Raw genomic sequence first — 25,370 nt, 5'->3', positions numbered from 1 at the left:
TTTACATTTGGGGCATTTGAAAAACCCCTTATGTGATAGCTAAGTATTTTTCTGGGCATTTTTGTTAGAGAAGTAACTCTGGGTCAGCAAGTCACTAAACGACGGTACCTTTCTATAAGTAATATTTACATGTTCTGGAATAAAAGGTTTAAGAGCTTGATCTTTCTTTAAAATATTCCAATGTTTAAATATTACTTGCTTGACTTTGATATTAGAACCGTTGAAATCCGTGACAAACCTCATTATTTCAGCAGTAGATTCAGTTGGTGTCGCAGTTTTTTTAGGCAAAAATAGATTGTCTCTCTTCTCAGAAATCTATCAAACATCACGTCTACTTGTCTTGTGTACTCCTTCTCCTCGGAGCAGTTCCTGCGAGCCCGCAGGAACTCTCCATATTGAATGCTCCATTTTAAGGCTTTTGGGTGTGCGCTGTTTGCTGATAGAATGCTATTGCATGATGTGGTCTTGTGGAAGATGGTGGGGCATATTCTCTCATCTTCGATGTAGATCCGTATATCTAAGTAATCAGTTGAGTTCCTACTGTATGTATGGGTAAACTGTAGGTTGAGGGAGTTGTTGTTTAATGATAACAAAAAATCTTTCAGATAATCCTCCCCCTCCTATATGAGGAAGAGTTCATCGATATAACAGACCCATAGAACCACCCTCTCCAAATTGATGTTATTGTTTTCTGACCACAGGCATTCCGCCTCCCAAAAGCCCATCGTTAAATTTGCGTATGTTGGAGCAAATGATGTCCCCATGGCAGTTCCTTGACTCTGCCTGTAGAACTTGCCATCGAAGATAAAAATATTGTTGGTAAGACAAAAGGACATCATTTCAAGGAGCATTTTGGTGTGACTCACCAGGTTGAGGAACCATGTTCTCATCAACTATTCACACGCTTTAAGACCATCTTCATGGATTATTGAGGTGTACAAGGAGACCACGTCAACCGTGACCATGATGTAACCTGGTTTCCAAGGGGTATTATTGATCCGGTTTAAAAAGTCCATAGAGTCGCGTATGTAAGATAGTAGGTCTGTAACATAGGGGAAGAGGAAGATATCTATTAATCTAGAGGTGCTCTCAAGGAGGGAACCACATGAACTGACAATGGGGCAACCAGGAGGATTTTCAAGATTCTTGTGTACCTTGGGCAGTACATAAAGGTCAGCATGATGGGATGTTTGACCTGCAGATATTGTAATTCACCATAATCAACGAGGCCTTCTTTATGCTAGTAATGTAATTTTGCATGGTAAATGGACATAATATCGTGGATCGGATTGTTCTTTAGTCTCTCATAGTTGGTCAAGTCCCCCAACTGTCTTCTGACCTCCTGATGATATTTGTTGCGGTCTATCACCATGATATTTCTGCCCTTGTCGGACTGCTTAATGATGATGTTCATGTCTTGCCGCAAGTCTGTGAGTGCCCCCCAATCCTCCTTGTACATATACGAGTTCCTATAATTTATGTGTCATTTTCCTTTAACATAGATATCCTCAGGTCTTCTGCCACCAGCTCCCGAAAGATATCCACCTTGTTCCCAGGGTGTAACTGAGGGCAAAATTTGGATTTCCCTTTACATCTACTACTCACAGACTTGTTAGTCTCAATACCCATTACTGCACAAAGGTCCGAGGTCGTCGACCCCTCAGGTACGGGTACCTGTGATTCCTCTTCACTTATTAGATATTGTATTCTTCTTAGAGGTTCAATGTCTTTTCCCGTGAGATTAGTTAAAGGTGTTGGTGTGTAACTGGACCTATTAATTTCAGCTTTCTGCAAAACTTATAAACATCCACCCGAGCTGATGCAAGGTCCATGCCTGAGTTAGGGCAAAACGACAATCCCTTATCAAGCAGATTTGTGTGTTTCTCTTTAAGATTCTTACTGGATAAGTTGATCAAAAGATTATCTTCCTTCCTGGAGATAGGATTAGTACTTATTTGTTCCCTTTCTTTCCTCTTCCTCTGCCTCTTCCTACTGCGCCTGGTTCTTTTTGTTCTTCTGTTCCCTCCCTTTCCCTTTCCCCTTGTTGTCATACGTAACAACCGCATTTCCCCCGGAAAATCCATCTTTGGTCTGCGACCTGGGTTCCTTCGTCCCCCGAGCTAGCCTCAGAGCTTTCAACACTTGAAATCTTATGTTGTTCTTGAATCTGTTCCGTGGTTTGTTTCTTAAAGTCTAAATCAGAACGGCGTGCAAAGGTGTAGACCCTGCCAGTGGCATAGTCAATTCTGTCTCTATTAAATTTTTTCACATTCTTCCGCTGGATCTCTTTCTCATGTTTTTCTAATCTATTCTCAAGTTCTTCTATTGACTTTTTCCCTTCCACAGTTTCAAAACATTTCTCCAGAGATTTTTCCAGTGCTGTACTTTTCTCCATTGCCGCTTTTAATCTCCTCTCTGCATGTATTACAAGGGTCTCTATCAATTTCATAGAGCATTCTGTAGTGTCACTCTGCCATTTGAGAAGTAGATCTGAATCCAGGTCACTGAGGGTCAGTAGGACAAAGATTCTTAACCCCCTGGGAATGTGCTTGCATTCAATGAATTTTCTTAGGGTTGCACCTTACCACCATTTATTCACGTCCATTATCCTTGCTTGTTCCAAGTCTCTTAATTGCTGATGTGGTGTGTTCAGTGTCTTTGGAATTTGAGTACACCCTGGCCCTTCCTGCGCATCTCCATCGTCATTGAACATGTCTTTGAGCATAAGTTCGCATTTGCTCCACCTGTCTGCCATATTTTCAGAAGACAAGTCTGTAATTATAGTCCCTGTTAAATTGCAGCGCTGCAGTGTGCCCCTTTAAAAACAAATATTCCCTCGTGTATTATAAATACTGGAAGTATGCACCCCATAAATAACCTCTTGTATTGTTATACACTCATCTGTTAAGGATTAATGAGACACACGCAGGAATGCCATTCAGTTATATGCTCCCTGCGGTGTCACCGGAATACGACTAATGAAGCCTCAGAGTTTCCTTGCAGATACAGTGTTGTGAGGTGGGCTTTAAACAGGGAAGATGCCGAGCAGCGAAGCGTGAAGGACACTCACACACACCTCAAGAAGCCACTGCAGGTGTCCCGTCTCCCCTGCCCCACCGCAAAGTCTCTCATCGTACATTTCAGTCCTTTTCTCCAACGCTCGTCTCTCCTTAATCCGCTGAGGTTGATAGTCGCAGCAGCTCCCTCCATCTCACCACAACGCCACAACTCGCCTGTATTACGAGGCAGCTTCACTTGCGGGTGCTCGTTTCACATAGAAAAGCTCTACCCTCCATATTTTCCTTTCAACCTTTGTGCATAAACGCCCTGTGATTCACCACACGTGTCCAAGGGCGAACAGAAGAATGGTACAACAAATCCTTTGTGACAAGGTATTTTTATTTTTCATTTGAGTAAGCCACCATTCGTCATGGGGCCATAACCAGCAAAATGCAGAGGTGCATACAAACAAAGCTGACCCACGCGTTTCTGCTTGAGCCTTCTACTGGGTGATAGAGTGTCCATTTAAAGGGAAATCCCTACCATTTCCCCTACCACCAATTAAAAAATTCCATATGTTTTAAACAGCACACACCATCGAACGTCTCACGTATTTAAAATGAGTTGGCAGCATTGCAAATAAACCTATGATATTCATTTTGTATGTATATATGGGTAGTTCTCAAGTTTAGGTGGAAAGCAGCTCCTGTATAGAGCACTCTCAACACTAGCGACACTCTACATCTGCTCACCTCAAATGTCTGCTTTTCTATCAAAGTCTTTAAGCATAGGATTAGCACAGTGCCATCCATGCCGAGACAGAAAGGGACAAAGTCTTTTGCCATTTCTACAGCAAAGTCTTTAAGCATAGAACTAGCACAGTGCTGTCCTTGCCGAGCTGTAAAATGCCAAAAGCCATTTACCATTCCAGGCACTAGAAACTAGGACCTAACTATAACTACGATATATATATATATATATATATATATATATATATATATATATATATATATATATATATATATATATATATATATATATATATATATATATATATATATATATATATATTAAACCAAGAGTTGCCCCACTGAAACCATCTCACAAGAGGGGGTGAACACACTGGTACCTCAGGCGGCTGAACTTCCCACAGGTCACTCGCGTTTCCTCAATGACAGCCCATAAAGCCATACGCGTTTCAAGCGACTTCGCGCTCTTGTTCACTGGCAGGCTCCACACTCAAAGATGCACAGAAACAGCAAACTTGTATCAGGACACTGATTTATTAATGGAACAAGCCCCGCCCCCATGGGCGTCGCCGTGGCTTTCTGGATATTGTAGTCCATTAATATGCAGCCATGCTTGTAGTCCCGTAGAAAGACCCCAGTGGGTGTTTGCATGTTTCACTCATGATAAAAAAGCCCATTTGAGTCAAAGTTCATGATAAACTCTTGGTTTAATGTATTGCGGCTTGTCCAGCCGCGAAGCCGTCCCGCCGCCAGAAGAGGCGGATCCCAAGGCTCGCAAGCGCGAACCTGATGTGGAAGGAGGAGGACTGGAGCCCCAGGTATATATTGGCCTGAACCCGAACAAAGTCTTTATAGCGCTTTCACCTATTTTAGGAATTATCATGAACTTTGACTCAAATGGGCTTTTTTTATCATGAGTGAAACATGCAAACACCCACTGGGGTCTTTCTATGGGACTACAAGCATGGCTGCATATTAATGGACTACAATATCCAGAAAGCCACGGCGACGCCCATGGGGGTGGGGCTTGTTCCATTAATAAATCAGTGTCCTGATACACGTTTGCTGTTTCTGTGCATCTTTGAGTGTGGAGCCTGCCAGTGAACAAGAGCGCGAAGTCGCTTGAAACGCGTATGGCTTTATGGGCTGTCATTGAGGAAACGCGAGTGACCTGTGGGAAGTCCAGCCGCCTGAGGTACCAGTGTGTTCACCCCCTCTTGTGAGATGGTTTCAGTGGGGCAACTCTTGGTTATATATATATATATATATATATATATATATATATATATATATATATATATATATATATATATATATATATATATCCACACAAAAAGGTTTCCCTGCTTGAGAATGCCTACACGATGGGAGGTATGTCCTTTTCTTTATTGCAGGAAATGCCAGATAGCGTACAGTTACTCCGAGTCTAAATTGCGCCAAACATGTTTCGGGTGAAATGTCCCTTGATCACTGGCAAACACACAGAATCTCACAGCTGCTTGCATTTATATAACTCCACCTTCAATGATTAGTGCATTCTGGGTGAGCGAGTTTTGTTCCCAAAGTGAGATTCTTTGCCTTAGTGGTAGCAGTCTGTTCTGTGATAAAAACTGAATTCCCCAAGTGGGCTGGCACGGAGAAAGTACAGCAATGTCTCGCAAATATAATCCTCACCCGCAATAGATGGACCTCCAACCCCGCGGAACCTCAATGATGGATCCGCGGCCTGCGGGATATGCGGGGGGCATTCTCGCAACGAGGAGCGCCGCTATTTAAATCCACACAAAAAGGTTTCCCTGCTTGAGAATGCCTACACGATGGGAGGTATGTCCTTTTCTTTATTGCAGGAAATGCCAGATAGCGTACAGTTACTCCGAGTCTAAATTGCGCCAAACATGTTTCGGGTGAAATGTCCCTTGATCACTGGCAAACACACAGAGTCTCACAGCTGCTTGCATTTATATAACTCCACCTTCAATGATTAGTGCATTCTGGGTGAGCGAGTTTTGTTCCCAAAGTGAGATTCTTTGCCTTAGTGGTAGCAGTCTGTTCTGTGATAAAAACTGAATTCCCCAAGTGGGCTGGCACGGAGAAAGTACAGCAATGTCTCGCAAATATAATCCTCACCCGCAATAGATGGACCTCCAACCCCGCGGAACCTCAATGATGGATCCGCGGCCTGCGGGATATGCGGGGGGCATTCTCGCGACGAGGAGCGCCGCTATTTAAATCCACACAAAAAGGTTTCCCTGCTTGAGAATGCCTACACGATGGGAGGTATGTCCTTTTCTTTATTGCAGGAAATGCCAGATAGCGTACAGTTACTCCGAGTCTAAATTGCGCCAAACATGTTTCGGGTGAAATGTCCCTTGATCACTGGCAAACACACAGAGTCTCACAGCTGCTTGCATTTATATAACTCCACCTTCAATGATTAGTGCATTCTGGGTGAGCGAGTTTTGTTCCCAAAGTGAGATTCTTTGCCTTAGTGGTAGCAGTCTGTTCTGTGATAAAAACTGAATTCCCCAAGTGGGCTGGCACGGAGAAAGTACAGCAATGTCTCGCAAATATAATCCTCACCCGCAATAGATGGACCTCCAACCCCGCGGAACCTCAATGATGGATCCGCGGCCTGCGGGATATGCGGGGGGCATTCTCGCGACGAGGAGCGCCGCTATTTAAATCCACACAAAAAGGTTTCCATGCTTGAGAATGCCTACACGATGGGAGGTATGTCCTTTTCTTTATTGCAGGAAATGCCTGATAGCGTACAGTTACTCCGAGTCTAAATTGCGCCAAACATGTTTCGGGTGAAATGTCCCTTGATCACTGGCAAACACACAGAGTCTCACAGCTGCTTGCATTTATATAACTCCACCTTCAATGGTGTAGGCATTCTCAAGCAGGGAAACCTTTTTGTGTGGATTTAAATAGCGGCGCTCCTCGTCGCGAGAATGCCCCCCGCATATCCCGCAGGCCGCGGATCCATCATTGAGGTTCCGCGGGGTTGGAGGTCCATCTATTGCGGGTGAGGATTATATTTGCGAGACATTGCTGTACTTTCTCAGTGCCAGCCCACTTGGGGAATTCAGTTTTTATCACAGAACAGACTGCTACCACTAAGGCAAAGAATCTCACTTTGGGAACAAAACTCGCTCACCCAGAATGCACTAATCATTGAAGGTGGAGTTATATAAATACAAGCCGCTGTGAGACTCTGTGTGTTTGCCAGTGATCAAGGGACATTTCACCCGAAACATGTTTGGCGCAATTTAGACTCGGAGTAACTGTACGCTATCTGGCATTTCCTGCAATAAAGAAAAGGACATACCTCCCATCGTGTAGGCATTCTCAAGCAGGGAAACCTTTTTGTGTGGATTTAAATAGCGGCGCTCCTCGTCGCGAGAATGCCCCCCGCATATCCCGCAGGCCGCGGATCCATCATTGAGGTTCCGCGGGGTTGGAGGTCCATCTATTGCGGGTGAGGATTATATTTGCGAGACATTGCTGTACTTTCTCCGTGCCAGCCCACTTGGGGAATTCAGTTTTTATCACAGAACAGACTGCTACCACTAAGGCAAAGAATCTCACTTTGGGAACAAAACTCGCTCACCCAGAATGCACTAATCATTGAAGGTGGAGTTATATAAATGCATGCAGCTGTGAGATTCTGTGTGTTTGCCAGTGATCAAGGGACATTTCACCCGAAACATGTTTGGCGCAATTTAGACTCGGAGTAACTGTACGCTATCTGGCATTTCCTGCAATAAAGAAAAGGACATACCTCCCATCGTGTAGGCATTCTCAAGCAGGGAAACCTTTTTGTGTGGATTTAAATAGCGGCGCTCCTCGTCGCGAGAATGCCCCCCGCATATCCCGCAGGCCGCGGATCCATCATTGAGGTTCCGCGGGGCTGGAGGTCCATCTATTGCGGGTGAGGATTATATTTGCGAGACATTGCTGTACTTTCTCCGTGCCAGCCCACTTGGGGAATTCAGTTTTTATCACAGAACAGACTGCTACCACTAAGGCAAAGAATCTCACTTTGGGAACAAAACTCGCTCACCCAGAATGCACTAATCATTGAAGGTGGAGTTATATAAATGCAAGCAGCTGTGAGACTCTGTGTGTTTGCCAGTGATCAAGGGACATTTCACCCGAAACATGTTTGGCGCAATTTAGACTCGGAGTAACTGTACGCTATCTGGCATTTCCTGCAATAAAGAAAAGGACATACCTCCCATCGTGTAGGCATTCTCAAGCAGGGAAACCTTTTTGTGTGGATATATATATATATATATATATATATATATATCTATATATAAATTCACTGAAAAAACCATAGGTTTCACACATGTTATAGTTAGCGGAAATTTTACTGATAAAAAACCAATGAAATTCCCCCGTCATAGTTAGTGCAGGCAACTATAACTCACGCGACCCCAATCCTCTGCTGATGCTAATACTGTATTTAGACACTTATTTGCCCATGTCTTCTTCCATAAATTTTTAGCTATACATATATTACAAATATTTTTTTTTCATAAAGACACATATGTCATCAGCAGAAGATTGCGGTCGCGTGAGTTATAGTTGCCTGCACTAACTATAACGGGGGAATTTCATTGGTTTTTTATCAGTAAAATTTCCGCTAACTATAACATGTGTGAAACCTATGGTTTTTTCAGTGAATTTGCTAGGTTTTTTAAATGCTAATTCCTAACTATAACGTGTGTGAAACCTATGGTTTTTTCAGTGAATTTGTACGTTTTTTTAAATGCTAAGTTACTTTACGCCATTCGTGGCGTGCGCGCCCACTTAACGCAGTTCGTTCTGTGCGCGCACAGTGCGCTTCGCGCACCGTGCGCGCACAGTGGGCACGCAGTGCGCTTCGCGCATCGCGCGCCTACTTTACACAGTTAGTGCCGTGCACGCACGGTGGGCAAGCGGTGCGCTACGCGCACCGCGTGCCCACGTAACGCTAGATCGGCCATGTACGCACGATGCGCTTCGCGCACCGTGCGCACATGGAGGACATATGATGCACTTTGTTTTGAAAGGTAATATTTTAATTTTTCAGACCTGTTATAAGCCATGCACAAATGGTGCCCTTCGGGCAACATTTGCACACGGGGTGGGGAGAGTGTGGATAATTTTTTGTTTTAAATATTTTTTTACCGCACGCGTACGGTAAGCGTAATCGGCGAATTTAGCGAAAAAATAAAAATTCCGTTTTTGGCCTTGGGGGATGTTTGGGGACTCCCTCAACATGGCTAGGTGCTTTGGAGCCCCTTTACATGTTTTTGTCCTTTGTTTTTTAATCCACACTCTCAGTGCGAGAGAGAAAATGGCGCCCGCCGCTTCCTGGTTTCGGCCGATTCGAATGTTTACTAAGATCTAAGAGCCAATCAGAATCGCGCTCGCGCACGCCACCGTACGCGTACGGTAAGCGTACTGTAAGCGCACCGTAAGCTGGCTCAGATATATATATTGATTTAAAGGCTATTTTCTCAGAATCTACTGAACAGATTTACACCAAACCTACAAAAGGCACTTCCTTGACCTGAGGACTACCTCTCTGCCAAATTTCTAGTAATTCTGTTCAGCCGTTCGGGCTGTAGCTGTGTCTAAAGGTCCTATGGAAAAATGCATGGGAAAAACGCGTTTTGGGACCCCCCTTTTATCTCAGCCCCCGCTTGACGAATCCCCCTGAGACTTTCAGGGTAGGAGCGGAGCGTAGCGCCCCACCTATTTTGAAAAATTCGCGAGGATTCGTCGACCGGCGCAAAAGTTATTCAAAATAGAATGTTGCGGATTTCCTATGGAAACGTGGTCCTAACTATAACTACCTACTGGCGACCGCCAGTAGGTAATATATATAGATATATATATATGGATATATATATCTATATAGATATTCACTTAAAAATCCGTAGGTTTCACACATGTTATAGTTAGCTGGACATTTCCCTCGTAAAAAACCAATGAAATTCCCCCGTTATAGTTAGTGCAGGCAACTATAACTCACGCGACCGCAATCCTCTGCTGATGATGTCAGATATTACATCACTGTATTTAGACACCTATTTACCCATGTCTTCTTCCATTAATCTTTAGCTATACATATATTACAAATATTTATTTTTCAGAAAGACACATATGTAATCAGTGATGTAATATCTGACGTCATCAGCAGAGGATTGCGGTCGCTTGAGTTATAGTTGCCTGCACTAACTATAACGGGGGAATTTCATTGGTTTTTTACGAGGGAAATGTCCAGCTAACTATAACATGTGTGAAACCTATGGTTTTTTAAGTGAATTTGCAAGGTTTTTTAAATGTTAAGTTATGTATTTATTAATATTTTTTTTTTCAGGTTTTTCACCGTGCGCGCACCCCGCGCGCACCGTGCGCGCACCCCGCGCATTTTCGATAAAAAAATAAATGTTTTTTTCACCCTTGGGGGTCCTTCAGTGACCCCCTGACAAAGGCTAGGGGGTCAGGAACTGTCCACCCTGCCCCCTTTTCACGTTCTCCACCTTTGTTTTTCACTGCCTCAGACTGCGAGAGACAAAATGGCGACCGCCACTTCCTGATTTCGACCGATTCGAATGTTTACTGACATCTAACAACCAATCAGAATTGCGCTCGCGCATGGCAGGGTGCGCGCACAGTGCGCGCACGGTGCGCGCGTATAGATATTGATATGGTTTTAAATGCTATTTTCTCAGGAAATACTGAACAGATTTACACGAGTCCTTCAAAAGGCACTTCCTTGTCCTTATGGCTACCTCTCTGCCAAATTTCACGTAATTCTGTTCAGCCGTTCGGGCTGTACCTTCGACTAAAGGTCCTATGGAAAAATGCATGGGGAAAACGCGTTTTGGGACCCCCCTTTTTTGTCGGCCCCCGCTTGACTAATCACCCCGAGACTTTCAGGGTAGGAGCGGAGCGGAGCGCCCCACCTATTTTGAAAAATTCGCGAGGATTCGTCAACCGGCGCCAAATTATTCAAAATACAATTTTCAGATTTCCTATGGAAATACGGTACTAACTATAACTATCTACTGGCGATCGCCAGTAGATAATACATATATATATATATATATATATATATATATATATATATATATATATATATTCAAGCTCTATTTTCTTCAGTTGCAAAGAAAACCAGCACTCTCGGGGGCGCTTGAAAACTTTATTCAGCAGCAAGCAACAAACACGTTTCGCCGAACTGCCTTCCTCGGTGTTACTGACACACCGGAAGAGGCCATGTTTAAAAATCATTTCATTAGTGCATCACAATCGAAAAGGGACAAGCGCAGAAGCGCAAACATGAGCGCCATTTTGTAGTATCATTAATATATATAGTTAATACCATAATGCTCATTTCATTTTAAGTTCTATACTTAATCACTGCAGACTTCACATTTTTCTGTAATCATTATACTGAATTTTTGCACTTTAAACAGAATTCTCAGTGTGTGTTCACTGAATAGCATTTTTTGGCCATATATCGGACCTATCAAAGTATACAGCGATCTTATAATCTAGCCGTGGATCGGCTATGGTCCCCTCAGTTTCATCCTCTTTTTAAGGTGAATTCTTCTAATGATAATAATACAAAACTAAACAAAATTAAGAAACACATTTCCAGGAGCTTAATTTCTTTCACTTCATGCTGTGTATTAGCCATAATACCTAACATTTACAGATCATGAGCCTAAATGTGAGGCCAGTTCTTCCCCCAATTTAGTCCCCTCGGAAATTTGGTAAGCATATCTATGATATAACGGGACTCCAATCTGCGTAATTTGCGGGTTCTATCACCTCCTCTCACACTTGATAGAACAAAATCTAGACCAAAAAACTGTAGCTTATTACAATCGCTCGCATGTTTATCAGCAAAATGACGCTGCATCATTTTTATCTATGGCTCTGAGGTGTTCAAGTATTCTAATCTTCAGTGGGTGGATCGTGCTACCTATATAGCGCAACCCGTAAGGACAGATCAAATAGTACACTGCATAACAGGCACTGCAGGTTATAAACTTGGATATTTTCTTACTTTCATCTATATCTGGTATATTATATGACAGCACCCTTTTACTGTTTGTGCATGCTTGGCATTTACAGCACGGATAAAATCCTGCCATTTCCTTCAGTGTACTTTTTTGTGCTGGTACTCTCTCGAGATGGCTCTTTACCAGCATATCACGCAGTGATCTAGCCTTCTTAAAAGCCACTAGCGGATAGGCTGGAATATCTTCGCAGATCGTACTGTCTGTTTTCAAAATATGCCAATTCTTTTTGAGCATGCGTTTTAAAAAATGAGCTTCTGCTGAATATGGAGTTACCGTGCTGAACTTGCCATCATTTGTCTTGTCCTTTTTATTCTTTTCTTTCAATAAAAGATCTCTTGGAATCCCTTTGACTCTCTTGAGTGTTTTAATCAACTCATACCCTCTCAAAACAAACCTTGATTTACAATCTTTAGCTGCTACTTCAAAGTATTGATCCCTGGTGCTATTTCTTCTTAATCTAAGAAGCTCACTATAAGGTATGCTGTGTATGAGTTAGGTGGATGATTGCTAGTTGAAAATAAGATCGAGTTTCCTGAGGTGGTTTTGTGATATAAAGCTGTCGGTATCATATCATCAGCTACAAACACTTTCAGGTCCAGGTAGTCCACTGCCACTGGACTCACTGTACCCGAAAAATATAGATTTAATTCATTCATATTTAAATCTTTGGTGTACTCATAGGCTGATTCTGTTGTCCCCTGACACACAACAAACAAATCGATACATTGATGCCAGACAATTACCTTACCACTTACTGTCCCACTGTCGTAGGACCTGGGCACCTGCTCCTCCCACCAGCCAACGAACAAGTTCACATAGCTGGGGGCAAAGCAGGTGCCCATTGTCAAGCCAGAGGTCTGCCTGAACAATTGATCCTCAAATAAAAAAATGTTGTTCATTAGACAAAACCTTGTAAACACAATTAGCATTTGATTGTGTTTTGAAAAGTGTAATTGTCGCTTATTCAAATAAAACTCTACAGCCTTTAAGCTGTCTTCATGGCTTATACATGTGTATAAGCTGGTGATATCCAGCACCATTAGTTGATATGAGAGATCCCATCTTATATCGGCAATTTTGTTAAAAAAATCCTTTGTGTCCTTTATATATGATTGTAGTTGTACCACAAAGGCGGATACAAAATGGTCAATGAACATAGACAAGTGTTCCGTAAGGCTTTTCTGAGAGGACACAATCAGCCTGCCCGGTGGATGGAGACTGCAGATTTGGAATGTGGTAGAAGGTAGGGATCACTGGATTTGTACTTCGTAAGAATAAATGTTCTTCAGTCCCCAACATCGATTTATCATACCATGACTTAATTAGACTGTCATAGCTCTGTATACTTCTATGATAATTTCACTTGTTGTTCTTTCATAATACTTTTCATTTCATAGTTGCAGTAGAGCTTCCTTGCAATATTGTTCCCTTGTTTGGAGAACCACATTACCGCCTTTATCCAAAGGCTTGATTATTATAGATGTGTCTTGCATCAGATTTTTCAATGCTGCCTTCTCTGCCACTGTTACATTGCTCCTTCTAAGACCTTTGTTTTTCTTAAATCTGAATTTCAACAGGCCATTCACCATGGCGTCCGAAAAGACATCAATGGCAGCAAGCGGCATTTGTGGATTAAAAATCGATTTGGGCTTGAATGGACTTTCTTCCATATCTCTATTCCAACTGCTATAGCTCTATCTGCCATGCTTCCATTGGTGACAATGTTATCCTCCTGTTCTAATCGAGGATTCTCTAAGAGTTCATTGGATGGTAAATCTGTTCCAGTTAGCATGTCTGTGACCATTAATCTTTGTGGGATTTTCTTGGTTTCTTTGATGTTAGATCTTAATTTAAACTACTTGTGTAACTTCAATTTATGCATGAAACTGAAAAAATCTATTCTTGTTTGCGTATATTCAAGGTAATTGCTAGGGCAAAACGTTAATCCCAGACTTAGTACTCTGGTCTCAATCTCTGTTAATGGTTTAGGAGTAAGCTTGACAACAGTTAAATTGGTGGTGTTTATTGCCGTTTGTTCATTTTCTTGTTGTGTTTTGCCCATACGGGCTTGCCCCCGCCTGCTCGTCGTGTTTTTCTATGTTTTCTTCCGGTGGCTTGTTCTTTCCTCCGCGTGTCCAAGACTGACGAATCATCAGTGATGTCATTTGAGATGTCATCAGTGATGTCATCAGTGATGTCACTGACCATGTCATGAATGATATAATATGTGACATCATCAGCAGTGGATTGCGGGCGCGCAAGTTATAGTTAGTAGAACTAACTATAACGGAGGAATTTCTATGGTTTTGTACAAGTGAAATGTCCAGCTAACTATAACACCCTTGAATCCTATGGGTTTTTCAGTGAATTTCTAAGGTTTTTTAAATGCTAATTCCTAACTATAACACCCCTGAAACCTATGGTTTTGTCAGTGAATTTCAAAGGTTTTGTAAATGACAATTTTTAAATGTATTAATTGTTATATTTATTTTTTTATACTGATTTACTACATTTTTTAAAACTATTTAGTTGTAGATATTTTATTTTTTAAATTACATTATAATTACATTATACATTACATTACAAAATATACTTTCTCAGAATGAATTACTTTAGTTTAAATACTTTGCAAATAGGCAATAGACTTTTAAGTACAGTAGATACAGTTGTTGCAATGGGCAACACAATTTCAAACACAATGCAACATTGAGCTCAATGTGAATTTCAATTTAAATGCAATTAGTTACTTTATGGATTACTTTTCTAACCACAGGACTGGATCCTAGATTCAGTCCTGGACAAAATCTCCTGTAAACAGTTGAGTAAAAGCGTTTTGCTTACAGTAGTGATTTTGAAGGAATATTATTGTATTTTAAAAGTTGACACTTAGAAACTTTTTCACATAGAATTACCAATGTTATCCTATGGGAGGGAATTCACTTAGCAGGTAAGTAGTATTATCGTTACTTTTTCTTACTCAGTGGTGGATCCTGGATCCAGCACTGGTGTATCTCCTGTAAACAGTTGAAAGAATGTGTTTAAGTCATACAGGCGATTTTTAAGGAATATTTGTAGTTTGTGAAAATAGACACAGAAACATTTCTGGTGAAAACCAGACAATGGATTCCTATGGAAGGAAATACAAGTTACTGGTAAGTACGGTTAGAATTACTTTTCAGGGTCAGTGCTGGGCTAAAAGATGCAGCCCTGGGTTCTCTCCTGATAACAGGTGAGTGAATCGGACTTTGGATTGAAAGAATTAATTTATATGCTGATGTTGGGAGTTTATGAATTGGATTGATACTTTGATTTATTTTTCATAGAGGATAGATATGAAGAAGGAGTTTATAAGACAGTCAAGAAGAAGAACAAACAAAAGAGTAGGAAGATAGAAGTCAAGCTGTTTAAATCAGATTTTTTTTTTTTCATTGTGATGTTTTTCAAAGTTTTAATTGAAAGCTCTTAATAGTTTGCTGCTCAGAAGAGTAAAATCTTAGAGCTTTATTACGACTTTGGTGGTCCTCCAGTGGCACCTCCACCACGCCATCCGCTGGGTGAACGCCAAAGCCGCTGAGTGCCCGTCCACCGGATTACAAGTGCTGCTGCGGTTTCACAGTGGTGGGCTGTTAGGCTCATAGGAGAGCTTAACATGCAGCTCGCTGCCATGACAGTGCCTGCAGCACATTCCTGCACTGTGTGGCATACATGCAACACCGTGCAGGAACTGGGGCGCAATTAAAGGGGGCAAAACATGTGCTCCCCTCCGCATGCATCATCAGCCAAAATCCAGCAGGGGGCCCTGACAGGGCCCACTTAGTTACCTCGAAAAGGGAGGTGAAAAGATAACTCAGACTATGCTAGGCAGTGCCAGCAGCGGTACTGCTATATTCGTGCTGGTTGCAGACCGCCGGCACTGCGACATCCTTTATCCTGGCGGTGCCTGTGGTTGCAATCCGACTTCTGGACTCAGAATACTGTGAGCAGGCCCACAGTGGCCCAGTGATCAAACCACCACAATAAGTACGATAGACCTATGGACTGCCGTACTCATAATAAGGCCCATAGCTTTTTATTTAGTAAACCTATAAGAATTTACATTGCCCACCATGTTTAATTCTTTACCAGAGACAAGATTGCCTTTGGTCTAATTGACCTGTTACAGTGTACAGGATATCTGAAAGAAATGAGGCCTTGATTTCTGGACAGAACACTGACAGGTCAACCATAGCCTGTGTTTGGTAGGTCAATGCGAAAGGAAAGGATATACGTTTTGGAACTTAGGTGCACAAAGACATGGCCACCGTTTGTCATAAGAAGACACATGGCAAAAGAGGAAAACTGCAGGGAACTGAGTCCAAGGATCCCAGAGGCAGCATGACACCTTCATCTAAAGGGGTAGTAGCAGAAGGGTGACAGTACGTGTTATCTCTTTGAGGGTTGGATAGATTAATAGGAGGTGACGTGCCGATAGGCTTAGGGGCACCGGGAGTGAAGCCTGGCTAAGTCTCACATCAGTCATTTTAGAAAACCATTGTGAGCAAGCTTTGCCACAAAATGTAGCAAGTGCTGCAAAAGCTAGGAGGAAGTAGAATTAGAATTTACTTTAATAGGGTTAGGCAAGTCACTAATCACTTGTGAGTTACAATTATAAAACAACCACAAAATAAAAGCCAGAGGGACACTGGCAGCTGTCTGACATGAAGAATAAAGACTGCTGTCAGTGTACCTTGTCTACCTGCATGAGGGCTGAGCCACACTTCATTTTGAATACAAAGGCCCATATTTATCATCAATCAATCAATCAATCAATCAATCAATCATTTGTAAAGCGCACTAGGGTCTCAAGGCGCTGGGGGGGGGGGCGCTACTGATCGAACAGCCAGATCTTGAGTATCCTCCTGAAGGTCAGCAGATCTTGGGTCTGTCTTAGGCTCAGTGGGAGGGTGTTCCATGTCTTGGTGGCGAAGTAGGAGAAGGATCTCCCGCCGGTGGTTGTTCTTCAGATGCGCAGGATGGTGGCGAGTGAGAGGTCGGCGGAGCGTAGCTGGTGGTTGGGGATGTAGAAGGAGAGCGTCTGTTGAGGTAGTCTGGGCCGGTCTTGTGGAGTGCTTTGTGTGCGTGGATGAGGAGCTTGAAGGATATCCTCTTGTTGACGGGGAGCCAGTGCAGGTTTCTGAAGGGGGGTGATGTGGCCGTGTTGTGGTACATCGAGGTAGAGGGCGTTTCCGTAGCCGAGTCTGCTGCTGACGAGGGCCTGGGTGACTGTCTTTCTTGTGTCTGTCGGGATCCATCTGTAGATCTTGCGGAGCATGCGGATGGTGTTGAAGCAGGAGGAGGAGACGGCGTTGACCTGCTTGATCATTGAGAGCATTGAGTCGAGGATGATTCTCAGCTTGCATGCATGGTCAGTGGGTGTCAGGGCTGCCCCCAGTGCCGTCGGCCACCAGGAGTCATCCCAGGCTGAGGGGTTGGAACCGAGGATGAGGACCTCCGTCTTGTCCGAGTTCAGCTTCAGGCGGCTGATCTTCATCCAGTCGGCGATGGCCTTCATTCCTCCGTGGAGGTTTGCTTTGGCGGTGATGGGGTCCTTGGTGAGGGTGAGGATTATTTGAGTGTCGTCTGCGAATTTACATGCTCTGAGGTAGCTACTGCAGGATATAGCACAATTCATGTTGCAGCAATAGGGAAAAATAAGAGACGGACGTGGCTTGAGCGCCGACGAGGATGGCACCCAGCTGATACTGCTCCGGCCCGATATCGAGGGAGCCGGTACAGTTCTATCAATGGAGGATGTCCATGGAAGATTTCAATTCAAGATTTAATTGTTGGAACCTCAACTGCATCCAAAGATACCTGCGTTGTCCCGTGGTAAGCCCACATTCTCTTCGAATTCTGTTTTAAACATTTGGTGCACTGAATGAAGAGCCCGCGACTGCCATCTTGTGATCTCCTTGATTTTTACCTCACATGGCGGTCACCGTTCCATAAACATGCCGCTTTCTTAAGAACAGTGCAATTCTTCAAAACGCCTCAATCCTTAAAGGTCTTTTATTTCAAAACGATAAAGCCACATTCCTCCTATTTTCCGCTGTGGTGTATGGTGCGCTTCGTGAAGGAACCGTAATTGCTATTTTTAATTTCCTCCACAGAGCGATTCTTTCTTCATGTTGTGCTGGTTTAAATGGAACGTGTGCTACATGAAACAACACCCTTTTATTTTGCAGTCCTTTTTCTCTCAGCTTTTAGAAATTTGCTCTGGCATGCAATTAGTTTTTCTGACTGACTTGTGACTGCCATCCTGTGATACTTTACATCATCTAACTGCTACTGCAATTTCTCTTCACACAAATGACATTTTTCATGGAGATGTATCTTAGAAGAGCATTACTGCTCAATCTGGGTCAATCTTACCCCTTCTAAAAAAGCCCAATTTAGACCTGGCTGACCCCCTCAAACTTTCGCCAAATATCTAGGCTCCCTTTACCAGCTAAAATGTTTGAAAAGGCATTAAATATACAATTTCCTTCATAGAACCCAGGCGCTGGATGAAACACAATATGGCTTTCGGAGTGGTCATAGCACAGAATATGCACTTTTGATGACCACGGATGAGATCAGAAGGGTTGTGGATATGGGTGGTAGGGCCGCCCTGATATTATTAGATCTGTCCGCTGCTTTCGACACGGTCCACCATGAGCGTTTGATGGACCGGTTAAGGGCATGCGGACTTCAGGACAAGGCCTGGAATCTCATACAATCCTTCCTTGCTGATAGATCCCAGGTGGTCACCATGGGTGAGTACTGCTCAAGGCCGTTTGTGTTGCCCTGTGGGGTCCCCCAAGGATCTTCTTTGAGCCCGACCCTGTTTAATTTCTATGTTTCATCACTGGCCCCCATTATTAAGACCTTAGGTTTCGATCTGACATCCTACGCAGATGATACCCAAATTGTGGTATCTTTGCAGCCAGGATTGGAGGGCGGTGTGGAAAATGCTTTCATGATTGCATGATGGCAGTGAGTCACTGGATGGCGGAAAACTGCTTGAAGCTGAACTCTGATAAAACAGAGGTTATAATTATTGGAAATGCTCCCAATTTTTGGAATGCAAATTGGTGGCCTGTTACTATGGGAAATCTACCAGCCCCGGTTAAAAAAGTAAAAAATGTGGGAGTAATTGTGGATGACAACCTGTATTCGAGGGCCCAAATTAATTCAGTTTACTCCTCTACAGATTTTGTTTTGCGGACAGTGAAAAAAATTCAGCCTTTCCTGCCAGCAGGGAGTCAGAAAACAGTGGTCTCTGCCTTGGTGCTGTCAAAGCTTGACGACTGTAACAGCCTCTATTTAAACATCCAGGAACATTTCCTGAACAAATTACAAAGGCTTCAAAATGCAGCCGCCAGATTGCTTACTGGGATCCCTAAGTATGCGGCGATCTCTAAGGAAATTCAGAAACTGCACTGGCTCCCAGACAGGAAGAGGATACTTTTTAAAACGTTGAGCACCGTTTTTAAAGCACTTCATGGGATTGATCCAGATTATCTGCAGAATCAATTAAAGTGGTACACACCCACAAGAAATCTACGTTCTTCAGGTGCTAAAACGGTGACGGTCCCGAAGATAAAAAAGGTTTCATGGGGAGCCCGAAGATTTGTTTTCGGGGCAGCTAAGGCGTGGAATGATCTCCTGGCTCAGCTTAGAAATATGCCGGATCTGTTGTCCTTCAGAAGGGCACTAAAAACCTGGCTGTTTACGCATGTCAAATCTCCCCTATGAAAACTGAAATCTTACAACTTCAGAAACAGGTTAAAAACCTTGAAAATCACAGCAGATGTAATATTCTATGTATTTATAGACTATCCGAAGGTTTGGAAGGATCTATTTCTATTGCCTTCTTTCAGTCTTTTATCCCACAATTGCTTGATATTCCAGTTTCTCGTCTTTTGAACATACAAAGAGCTCATAGATTGGGTTGTCCTCCCTTCTTCTCAGCCTAAACTGAGAGGTGTCATACTCTATTTCTTAGAATATACTGACTTGTTGAAAGTTTTGCAGGCAGTCAAAATGATTCACAGAACTAACTTAAGACAAAATCCTAAACGTACTACTTTTGGTATTCACAGAAGTTAGGATTTTGTCTTAAGTTTATCTTAAGACAAACTTAAGACAGACTTAAAACAGACTTAAGACATACTTAAGACAGGCTTAAGTTAGGATTTTGTCTTAAGTTTGTCTTAAGTCTGTCTTAACTTTGTCTTAACTTTGTCTTAAGTCTGTCTTAAGTCTGTCTTAAGTCTGTCTTACGTTTGTCTTAAGACAAACTTAAGACAAAATCCTAACTTCTGTGAATACCAAAAGTAGTAAGTTTAGTATTTTGTCTTAAGTTAGTTCTGTGAATCGGCCCCAAACATCGCATCTCCTGGCAAGGTACACAACTATTTTTCTCACAGGACTATGCCAAATCCACCGCAGATAAAAGAAAAAGCTTTCTTGCAATGCGACCAGCACTACGAGAGTTAAATGCCAGATTCGGTTTGATACATCCTTCCCCCTTCAAAGTAACTTATAAAAATAAAACCACTACATATGAAGACCCAGCTTTACTTCCGTGTTTTCTTGAAAACTGCAGAGAGGAGTCCATGGATTTTGCAGGACCATCTTCTTCCTGAGTACTTTACACTTTTTCGTGTCAAATTGTAGACATGTATTCACTTTATGTCTTCCTTATCCACGATAATTGAATTAATTTTCTCCTTTATCCATGTTTTTCTCATTTCAGGTGTCATCTCCAATCAGTCCATGCCCTTCATTGTTCTCTGTTCTTTATTGTTTAAATGATTTCCCTTTTTTTTTCTCCCGAGAACGTTTCTTATCATTTGATTATGTTATATTTGTAGATGTATTTATTTCGTGTTTATAGTGTTCATGACAGATAAACTAATTTTCCCTTTTTCCCATATCTTCCCTTTTAGGCGTTATCTATCTCTCTCCAACCCTTATCCTCCAGTGTTTAGTATTGTTTGGAATATTCCCTTCCTTGCGATCACCCTCGGAAGTGTTACGTTGGTTTGTCTCCTCGTCCTGTTGCTTCAACACCCTCCACCCATATTTGAGTCTTTGTCTTATTTTTTCCTCTTTTATCCTTCCTTATCTTTCTTCCTTGCTCCACTTTCCTCTTTCCCTTATTTGGTTCTATCTCAACATCATTCTCCCTTCTTTTCTTCTAGCTCAATTCAATCTTTATCTCCTCATCATTCTCTTTTCTTCTGTTTTTCTCCAATTCAAAAACTGTTTATCATTCCTTTCTCTTTAATTATTATGGATTGTTTATTGCATTGGTATTTATGCTGTAATATTGTAAGTGTTCTATTTTATATGGTTGATTAATGACTTTACGTGTTATCTCTTGGAACGTTAAAGGTTTGGGTACACCTATTAAAAGACAAAGGGTACTCTCCCATTTAACCAATCTTAAATCAGATATTGTTTTCCGGCAAGAATCTCATTTAGTAGTTTCAGAAGTTCTTAAGCTTAAGAGACAATCGGTAGGATATGTTTTTTCTTCACCAGGCACTAGTAAACGAAATGGTGCTGTAATTCGTATTCATAAAAAACTTAAAGTTTCCTTTCTTTCTCAGGATTTAGATGACGATGGTTGTTGGCTCATTATTCACCTTAAAATTAATGATGTACCTGTTACCCTCTTTAATATATACACACCCACTAAACCAGACAACACTTTCTGGCCACACATTTCCTCGCTCTTGATGTCTATTGATACACCATATGTTAATTTCGGTGGAGATTGTAATCTAATTGTGGACCCCTACATTGATCGTTCATCTAAAGTACCTTTTATTTCTTCACCAATGCACCAACAATTTACCACTCTCATTACACACAGATCCCTCGTTGACTCTTGGAAACTCTGCCACCCACAACTTTGTGAATATATTTTCTTTTCCCCCACTCACCTCTCACCATCACGTATAGATTACTTATTTGTCTCAAAAGCACTAACTCAATCTATTTTACATGCAGACATTGGTTCCATTTTGATATCTGTTTGCGCTCCTGTAATATTAGACCTAGAACTACTCCCCATTACTACTTCTAAAAAGAGGTGGCGTTTTAATACTTCTTTATTAGCTGACCAATCTTTCACTTCCTCTTTTGAAGATTTCATTACTGAATTTTTTAAACATAATTTATTTTCTGTTTCGTCCTTTTCTATCATCTGGGACTGTTTTAAAGTGCCTGCCAGAGACTTCATTATTTCTTATGTTGCTAAAAAGAAACATCAAAATTCTCATAAAGCGAATGAATTTCTTAAATCCATCAAATTACTTGAATCCCTTTATACAATAACTAATTCTATAGCTGATCTTAATCATTTAATCAAAGAAAAATGTAAATATAATAAATTATCCACAGAAAATGCCTCTGCCTACCTTCTTAGAGGTAGTGCTCGTTACTATGGGGGTCAAAATAAAGCGGGCGAGCTTATTGCCTCATACCTCAAAATTAAAAAAGAACGCTCCAATATTGATTATGTATTAAATTCTGCCTCTGCTCCGGTTACTAAACATCTTGAGATTTTATATGAGTTCAAAAAGTATTATACTTCTTTATATACTCCTGAATCTTCTCCAGACTCCCTAGACATACAAAATTATCTTGCTTCCATACCAAAACCATTTCCCACAAGTGTTAATTTTTCTTCACTGGAACAAGATATCTCCATAAAAGATATTTTCCAAACCCTAAAACTTTTAAACACAGGAAATCACATGGCCCAGATGGATTCCCTGTGGAGTTCTATTCCCATTTTTCCAAAGCTCTTCTTCCCCATCTCCTCTCTTTGTTTTCATACTTTACCTCATCTAATGCCTCCTCCGGTACTTTTCAAGATGCTCTTATTTGCTTAATCTCTAAAGATGGGAAAGACCCTCATCTCTGTAAAAATTATAGGCCAATATCATTAGTCAATTCCGATTATAAAATAGTCGCTAAAATACTAGCTCTCCGGTTAGAAACTATCTTACAATCTATTATTTGTAAAGAACAGTCTTGCCTTATTAAAGGTCGGAATACCTTGGATAATACCCAGACCTTCTTTAATATATTACATAAAGCTAACAAATCTCCCTATTCTCTTGCAGCCATCTCTTTAGATGCGGAGAAAGCTTTTGACCGAATGTACTGTTTTTTTATTTTTCATACTTTATCCTGGTTAGGTTTTGGTCCCAAATTAATTTCTTATATTTCTTTATTATACACTTCTCTCAAGGACACCATTTTTACTAATGGTTCTTTTTCTGACTCCTTTATTTTACACAGAGGTGTTTGCCAAGGCTGTTCTCTTTCCCCTCTCCTTTTCATTCTAGCTTTAGAACCATTTCTAGCTAAGATCAAGCAAAACTATGAAATACATGGTTTCCATTATGATAAACCTCATATTAAAATGAGTGTCTATGCAGAAGACATTCTCTTATTTCTATCTTAACCACAAATTTCCATTCCATCCTTTGAAATAGAAGTCAATGCTTTCTCTTTACTTTGTGGTTACAAACTCAACCACGATAAATGTGAAATGTTACCCTTGAATATCTTTTGTTTTAAGCAAGATTTCCTCTCTACTAATTTTTCATGGAATTCCCAACAAATTAAATACTTCGGTCTCTTGTTTCCTCCCTCTGTTAGGAAAATGCTTTCCCTAAATATGACCCGTCTTTTCTCTACTCTCTCTACTTCTACTGATAAGTGGCATCCTTTGTACTTGTCCCATCATTTTTTACATGATCTCAGCTATCCCTCTCAGTCTTCCTGCTTACTTTTTCAACAAAATTAACTCTATTCTTTCTATATTTTTATGGAACAAGAAAAAAACATGCATGTCTTTAATTAAACTAAAACACCCTAAATCTCAAGGTGGAGTTAGTTTTCTGGATTTTCCACTTTATCATAATGCCTTCCTTCTTAAACAACTCTCTAAATCATTAAAGGACTCTACTCCTAGCCCCTCTCCAGTATGGAAGGATTTAGAACATTCCTTTTTATCCCCTTTTTCCCTTTCCCTTTCACTCATAAATCTCGTTTTCCATCTTCACCTATACGTAACACTACTCATAAACTATTTCACTCTGTTATGTTATCACACCTCTCAGCTAAAGATCAGTTCCTTAATTCATCTATTTGGCATAATAAATTTCTTAAATTTAACAATAAGTCTATTTTTTGGAAGTCTTGGCGAGACAGAAGCCTACTTTGGATTTAACAGTTATATTCAAATGATTCTTTCCTTACCTTCTCCAATGCACAATCACTTTATCAATTACCACAATCCTTTTCTGTCAAATTTAATTTATTGATCAAACATTTAACAGATTCTCTACTTCTTCTATCCTCTATACCACACTCCTCTTCTTTACCTCAACATAACATTCTTCCCATTTTAAGTTCCCAAACTAGTACCTCATCCATTTACAAATTCTTTTTAACACCCATTATACACAGATCTAAGACCCACACGAAGCTCCAATGGGAATATGATTTTCACTCTTCATGGCCTGTTGTATTTTGGGATAAATTATGGTTGAAACTTCGCAAGACCTCAAGATCAGCCAGCACGACTCAAACACTTTTCTTTATATACAATACACCTACGGCAGACCCAAGACCTGCTGACCTTCAGAAGACTCCTCAAGACCTGGCTTTTCGAGCAGTAGCAGCTTTCCCCACCCCCCAGTGCCTTGAGACCCTCACGGGTAAGTAGTGCGCTTTACAAATGCTATGATTGATTGATTGATTGACTTTTGTTTGCACCATTATCCTAACATAAATTTCAAACCACACTTACTTCAGATGGTTGGTCTTGTAAAGCTTCTCACGCAGATTTATTAACACCATTTTTCATACCCGTTTCCCTTTCTCCCCTGAAGCTGTATTTCTAGGCACACTCTGTGATCACTGGCAAACCCTCTCTCACAACATAGACTTGTGGATTTATTGATTGCTATTGCTTTCCAGCAAATAACAAAAAATGAAAACATTCCACACAACTTTCCTTTCAATCCTGGTGGTACAGTGTCTGTTATAACCATCGATTAGATCGTGCCTATGTTTCTCCAATGTCTCTACTCCTGAAAAGAGAACGCATATATATAGTCTCCTGTGACCTTTTTCCTAAACGCATCTGCACAGAAATCTACTTGTCATCATCCTTCATCGGAAGAGGTCCCCAAATCACCATGACTTGTTAATAATGATATACTGTTGTTTTATAACTGGTAATTATATATTTCCTCCTTTTTCGTTCGCTTTAAATTGCTATCATACTCTGTTTTACAGCAATTTCTTCCTTATATTGTTCGATACCCTTTAAAAATCCATTAACTTTTTACCTTCATATGTATTTATTTATTTATTGTATTAGCGTTTCCTTTACCCTTGTTTCTCCTTTCCTGCCTCCCTTTGCCCTCCTCTCTTCTCTTTCAAACGTTTTATAACAAAAAGTTCTATATGCGACTATTTT

The 25,370-nt window shown here is 41.3% G+C and overlaps 1 protein-coding gene across 2 annotated transcripts in view; it reads right to left on the bottom strand.

Moving 5' to 3' along the window:
* Positions 1 to 25,370, bottom strand: part of LOC146809654 (uncharacterized) — a 974,089-nt gene that overhangs the window by 116,825 nt on the left and 831,894 nt on the right. The gene's annotated exons all lie outside the window — the stretch shown is intronic.

This window comes from Triturus cristatus, chromosome 7 (genome assembly GCF_964204655.1).
Source record: "Triturus cristatus chromosome 7, aTriCri1.1, whole genome shotgun sequence".
NCBI lineage: Eukaryota > Metazoa > Chordata > Amphibia > Caudata > Salamandridae > Triturus > Triturus cristatus.
The sequence above is the reverse complement of the archived record's forward strand: the minus strand, read 5'-3'. Positions and strand labels throughout refer to the sequence as shown.